Source organism: Meles meles, chromosome 6 (genome assembly GCF_922984935.1).
Source record: "Meles meles chromosome 6, mMelMel3.1 paternal haplotype, whole genome shotgun sequence".
Lineage (NCBI taxonomy): Eukaryota > Metazoa > Chordata > Mammalia > Carnivora > Mustelidae > Meles > Meles meles.
In genome coordinates this window covers 59648299-59656060 of record NC_060071.1, presented here as the reverse complement: position 1 = coordinate 59656060, position 7762 = coordinate 59648299, and positions in this window count along the sequence as shown.

Genomic DNA, 7762 nt, shown 5'->3' with positions numbered 1-7762 from the left:
GTTTTTAGAAGTCCATCAGTAACAAGTCATGTGTTTCTCCTCCCCTTTTACAGTTTTCTCCTACACTATATTGAAGGACCATGCCTACATAAATGAACTGGCTGGCAAAGCTACATGGACATTTATCTTAAAGGTTTGCCTAATTTCCATGGGTCTATGGAGGCAATCCTTCTTGTCCTTGGACCACTTTCAAGATAATAGTCTTATACACCACAAGTCAATAGACTTGTGATAAAAAGAATGAGACAATCACCAAACAAGTAAGTACTGACTGGCTGACCAAGAAAACAGAAATAGAGAGAAGGCCATGAAAGAACCCGAAGAAACATTATGACCCCTAAAAATCTTTGCTCAAGTCTTGGGGGCAAGATACCATTGCTTAAAAAAACTTTAAAAAGTATAAAACATTCTTCTTGTTCTGGAGAAATACAAAATATCGGGGGGAAAGAGAGACAGTGTTGGGAACAAAAGAGATCTGAAGTGTTCCAAAGCAATAAAATCAAGAATGGAAAAAGAATAAATAGTTAATTCTTGTAATGTTATATAATTAATATAGTTAATTCTTGTAATGTTATATAAATAAAAGAGCAAGGATTTGGAGTCAGAGGACCAGGACTTGTGGCCAAATGACCTCAGGTAAGTCCTTAAATTTACTACTGACCCTTACTTTCTTCATAGGTAGAATGAGGACCAAATCAACAATCTTTAGGACAAATGTTTGTTATGTGCAGAAAGTTAATTATTATAATCCAAAATGACATGAAGTGGAAATTTCACCAGGAAAACCTGTGACTAAGGTGCCATGTCTAAATTCTAATAGCTTATCTTGAAGACTTTTCCTTATCTATATCCTATAGCCCACAGAACTCAGGAAATTCAAAGCTGGTGTCTACATAGAAAGATCTCAAGACCCTGGAAATGAAAAACTAAAAAATAACTTATGAACTTGAAGAAATTAAGGTATAAAACAATTAATTATTTATCCAGATGTCTAAATACTTCTAAATATATAGACATATTTTAACTAAGAGTCCATTCTAAGTCTTGAAAACCTAGAGTAGATAACTACTTTATCTTTATCTACTTTAAACCTAGTATAGATAACTACTTTATCTATAGAAATAGTTGTAAGGCAAGGCTTGACAGTCTATCTTCTACTACAACAATCAACAATGATTATCAACAACCTACATGCCTTCCCAATGCTGTGATATTACCAAGTGCTCTAAACATTTTGCATTTAACCCAAATCACATTTTTTTTTCTTATCCTTTTCCAATTTAACTCATCTCTACACCTTGTAACAGGCTGAGGTCTGGAGGCTTGGCTCACACAAGGAATCATGTCTGCTGGTTCTACAGAGTCCGTGGGGTAGACCCTCTGAGTCTTGCAACTGCTTGGCAGCAGATCCATATGAGCCCATTCTTATTAGACAGTGTCCCTTCACTTTCCTTGCACTGAGCTGCTTGCTAGGCCAAAGATTCCCCTTACCTTGCCGCATGACCCATTTCTGCAGAAAAAAGTGATTCTTAAAATCACTTAATAAAACATTCCCCTACCAAACCAGCTTTCACACCATAGTGGGGTTATTTTTCCCAAAACATAGTATTGGTCATTTTACTCATCTGATCAAAAGCCTTCAGTGGCCCTCCATTGTGTACCCAATAAAGCCCAAAGGTCTCAATTTAAGGCCTTTAAAAAATAGTTCTTTTCTGCTTGCCTTTCCCCTCTGTTTTCTCTAGTCAGGCCTCTGGGCAAATCCCACAAAGTCTGAAACTCTCTAGAGTCTACAAAGTAATCAAGTGTGAAACAGCCAGGATGTCAGGGCATTCTGGGAGTTTCCCTATTGGAAGGAAGGTTGGTGATGACCAACAACCTATGCAGGAATGGATCTATGATGAAAAGCCAGGAAGGGCCTTCCAACCTGCAGACAGTGGAGATGTTACATGCTTCATACGCATCACTCAACCGGATAGTTCTCACTAGCAGCCATTCTCAAAAGAACGCTGTGTTGGGGCGCCTGGGTGGCTCAGTGGATTGGGCCGCTGCCTTCGGCTCAGGTCATGATCTCAGGGTCCTGGGATCGAGCCCCGCATCGGGCTCTCTGCTCTGCAGGGAGCCTGCTTCCTCCTCTCTCTCTGCCTGCCTCTCTGCCTACTTGTGATCTCTCTCTGTCAAATAAATAAATAAAATCTTAAAAAAAAAAAAAAAGAACGCTGTGTTGAGCCTTTAAAAGACTAGTGATCCCAGAGGTTTGCATATGAAGGAGTTGTGGTGAGCCCTTCAAACACACCCAGCTTTCCTTCTCTCTCTCCCTTCCCCCAGTCTGAGGACTGCTCAGACAAGCCATTACTTTCTCCTCCCTGACTCAGAGAGTATACTTTTCTTTTAAAAACAACACCCCCATATTGTATACAAAGACACTTGTTACTTCAAATATTATCACCCCACTCTGACTAGCATTCTGTTTGTTTGTGTACCTTAAAAGTGGAAGAAAGAACACTGAATTCCTAGAAGGTGGATATTTGAGCAAGGCAAATGTGGACTTGGTATATGGGTGACGTGTATATCACCAACAACATCCTGCTGAGATGAGAAACAGGACAATTATGTGTGCAATCCCCACTTCTATTCAATACTATCTTGGAGGTCCTGGCTAGTGCAAAACGGCAAAAACAAAGAAACAAACCGTTTCTAAGACTTGAGAACTCTTTATTCACATAGGACATAACTGATTTAATAATCTATATAAATACTCTTAGAAATAGCAGATTTGGGCGCCTGGGTGGCTCAGTGGGTTAAGCCGCTGCCTTCGGCTCAGGTCATGATCTCAGGGTCCTGGGATCGAGTCCCGCATCGGGCTCTCTGCTCAGCAGGGAGCCTGCTTCCCTCTCTCTCTCTCTGCCTGCCTCTCTATCTACTTATGATCTCTCCCTGTCAAATAAATAAATAAAATATTAAAAAAAAAAGAAATAGCAGATTTAGCAAGGTCACTGGATACAAGAGTGATATATAAAAATTAATTATATATCAGCAAAAAGAAATGATTTTTTCTAATTTAGAAATTGCAAAAGCATCAAAACAAATACCTAGAAGTTTATCTAACAAAAGATTATGCAAGTCCTTTATATAGAAAACTATTACTGGGGTGCCTGGGTGGCTCAGTGGGTTAAGCCTCTGCCTTCAGCTAAGGTCATAATCCCAGGGTCCTGGGATCGAGCCCCACATCAGGCTCTCTGTTCAGCAGAGAGCCTGCTTTTCCCTTTCTATCTGCCCGCCTCTCTGCCTACTTCTGCCTACTTGTGATTTCTCTCTCTGTCAAATAAATAAATAAATAATCTTTAAAAAAAAAAAAAGAAAAGAAAGAAAAAACTATTACTAAGACTTCACCAATGGAGGAATGTATATTGGTTGTGAATTGGAAACGGGAAGACTCTCAATGTTCTAAAGACCTTAACTCTCCTCAAACTGATTTATAGAGTGAATCAAAATACCCCCAAGTGCGGTGGTGGTTTTTTTTATCTTGTTTTGTTTTGTTGGGGAGCGTATGGTATTCATGTGTGTAGAAATGAACACAGAAATTCTAAAATGTATATGGGCTTGCAAGGGGTCAAAAATGGCCAAGATAAAATTGAAAATGCAAAACTAAGCTGAAGGATTTATACAACTAGATATGTAAATTTATTATAAAGCCACAATATTTTAGATCTTGTGATACTGGCACAATGAAAAGACAAATGGAACAAAAGAAACCAGATACAGATCCATGTATATATGGATATGTGCTTTATGACAAAGATGGCGCTGCAGTGTGGTGAGGAAAAAGGTGGTCTTTGGGATCAAGTGGAGATCTATATGGAAGAAAACTAATCTTGCCTTCTACACTTCATATCATACACTGAAATCAATTCCAAGAAGACTGTAGATCTAAATGTGAAAGGAAAATCAATTTAACTTTTAAGAGACTACATAGGAGATATTTTCATCAGCTTGGAGAAAGGCAAACATTTCTTAAGATACAAAAAGATTTCCATAAAGGAAATGAGTGATGACTTGAAAGACATTAAGATTGGAAACTTCTCATCTGAGATACCATTAAGAGAGAAAAGGCAAGCCACAGAGTGGCAGAAAATACTCTCAATTCACATGCAATAAAAGACTCATATCTCGAATGAATAAGCAACTCCTATAAATCAATTTTTAAGACAGATAACCCAACAGAAAATCAGGAAAAATTTTGAATAGGTGCTTCATAAGAGGTATTCAAATAGAAAATGACCATATGAAAAGGTGTTCATTGTCACTAGTCATCAGGGAAATGCAAAGAAAAACCACAATTTGCCACAACACACCCACTTAAAATTGCTAAAATTAGAAAGTCTGACAATACCAAAAGTTGACAAGGATGTGGAACAACTGGAACTCTTGTGCACTGCAAGTGGGACTGTAAATAGGTACAATTGCTTTGGGAAACTTGTTAGCCTCATCTACTAGAGCTGGGCATATACAAATCCTAAGACCCAGAAATTCCACACAAAATAAATACATACATATACATGCCATAATACCTGTACAGGTAGTTTCTCAAGACATTAAACATAGAATTAGCGTATGACCCAATAATTTCACTCCAAGAGACATGAAAACACACGTCCACACAGAAATCTGTTTGCCAGTGTTTATAGCAGCATTATCCAAAATATGGAAATAGCCAAAAGGTAGAAACAACCCAAATGCCCTTGGATGAATGGAAGAACAAACTGAAGTATATCAATACAGTGATATATTATCCAACTATAAGAAGGAACAAAGTACTAACATATATTACAATGTAGGTGAAACTTGAACATGTTTTTCTCAGTGATAGAAGCCAGAGACAAAGGTCACATAATATATGATTCCTTTTATATAATACATCCAGATAGGCAAATCCATAAAGACAGAAGATAAATTGGTAGTTATCAGGGAATGGGAGAGCAGAGATGGGCAGTGATTACTTAATGAGTACAGAGTGTTTTTCTGGTGTGATGAAAAAGTTCTAAGTAGAGAAAAGTGGTAGTTATAAAATGTTGTGAATACATTAATTCCACTGAAATGTACGTTTTAAAACGGTTAATTGTATGTTACATGAATTTCATCTTAATTTTTTTTAAAGACATAAAAAATGGCTCTTTTCTAGCCTCAGTTTCATCTTCTTTGGAAATTATATTCCTATTCTATTTAGGCAATCCTCACTTTGCACAGTACTGGCATGAATTTCAGTTATCACCATTAAGTTAAATTATACCAGTCTTCCAAAAAAATGGCTCAAATTCCAGCTACCACAGTAATAGTATTTATGAGTAATTGCATAAAGTACAAACTTTAAACCTAGCTCTTTGGTATATATATATATATATATATATATATATATATATAATAACAGATATGTATCATAATCAGTGACCAAACACATCACTTCTTTCAAAGCCTGCCAGTGACTAGCCACTGCACATCTATTATTCAGTTTATGCATAGACAATGAAGAATACAGTTGTGTTGTTTCCCAGTGATAAACCCACATAACATTTTACCAAAATGGATAGTTAAAAGGGGAATTGGCTGCTTTTAATAGAGATCATAATTTTAGCAGAGATAAAAATTCAGCAAAGAAATGGAAAATGAAACACCAAAACTGAAACCCTCATCCAATGTAGAGGTTATAGAAGAAACAGCTGACCACAGGATTGTTGACAAAGTGACCATTTGAGAGACTCAAGATGTAAAGTCAAAAGAACTTACTGAAGGTGAACTTATCAACATAAATGAGGAAAGAGGTTTTGACAAAAAGGATGAAGATGTCCCAGAGGAAGAGATGTTGGCAAACAACCTCAATATTAAAGAAGCTCTCAGAGATAATTCATGACATTGAAAGCATGAAGGATAAAATGTTGGAAGCTAATCAAAACTTAGGAGTATGACAATATGCCAATGCATAGAAAAATATTCACTCCTAATCATAGATTATAAGCAAGAAAATGACAAGTACTATTAAAACTATTCTTAATAGATTTTTTTACAAAAACAATGATATACTTTAATTCTCAATTTCTCGTGTTTTTGTTACAGTGTATTAAATAGCATTATTGCTTTAATTTCCTTATATATTTATAACTTACAGTTTTTATTAACAGAAAATTTTTAAAAGATGCTGAACAATTGTAATTTTTCCCAATGACCATTAAGATTGCTATGTGTGGTTTCAGCTCGCGTAGACATTTTTATGACCCCACACTGCTAAGCAAATCTACAACAACCTGTACTCTACTCTTTATACTCCATAGTCCAGTCAAATACTCACCATTACCACCAATTTAAAATATTTCTATACCACCTAACAATATCTCTGCCCCATAATATTGGCTTAAGAAATATTTGTTTCCAGGGCGCCCTTGCCCACTGTGTTCTTATTCTTTCTCTAAAATAAATAAACCTTTAAAAAAAAAGGGAATATTTGTTTCTCCCACTCCCTTCCCACTCTGACATTAATCATGACATTTTCTTACCCTATAATTCCTTCTCCTTACAATTTTAAACTCACCTTCCTTCATGAAGGCATTTTCCTGCTCCCAAATTAAGGTGATCTCACCCTCCCTCCCTTGAAGTCTCTGCCTACCATTAATAAAAAAGATTCTTTTTGAGTTAGCAATAACTACTGCTTAATATACCTTTGTTATAACATAGATATATCTGGTTTTCAGTTTTACTTTGTTTTTGTTTTTTGTCTCTGTTTTTGCATTTTTGTCCTTGTTTTTGCAGGTAGGGGATTGACTAAATGTAGAGTGTGATTAAAATGAGATATAACAGAATATATTCTACACAATTAAAGACAAAATAGACAAAGAAAGGGTAAACCAGAACCTCTCTTTTATTTTACTTAGTATAAAAATCCTAAAGCAGAAATTTCCTGGAAAACAGTTAATATATTACTATAACTTTTTATTTGAGATTTTATGTACTATAGGATACTTCTAAAGTATCTATGTTAAGAACAAAGTCTATGTGAATTTTATTCCTCAAGGGTGTGGAGGAAAGACAACATTGTACACAGTAAATATTTTAGCAGTCACTCTAACAACCACCCAATTGCTCTGTTCAATTGTACTTTTTACACTTTGCCCTTGAATAAATAGTTATTTGGCTCTGAAATTTCTTGAACCGAAAGCTCTTTGTTGAAGACCTCACAAGACTTCTAATAGAGACAACTAAAAAAGCAATTGATTTTCCCCCAGTTGGAGAATGTATTCAAAAGATTGGCAAACAGCATCTACTGTGCTCTCCCTTAAGAATGCATCCTTTGATTTGTACTTTAAAAAAAAAATACATTGGGGCACCTGGGTGGCTCCGTGGGTTAAAGCCTCTGCCTTCTGCCCGGGTCATGTCCCAGGGTCCTGGGATCGAGCCCCGCATCAGATGCGGCTCTCTGCTTGGCGGGGAGCCTGCTCCCCCCACCCCTGCCTGCCTCTCTGCCTACTTGTGATCTCTGTCTGTCAAATAAATAAAATAAAATCTTAAAAAAAAACCATGTAAGTCAATATCTGTTTTCTTTTTATGATAACCACATGCAGAATTTTCTGGGACAATAATACAGTATAGCTATAATTTGGGGGGAGTGGGACAAAAGGTTTTCTATTCACATTCTTATTCTATGTGGCTTACTCGAAATTAGTTCTAGCTGATGCATACTTGGATCAATTTCTGCCCACATCACACGCAACATGCT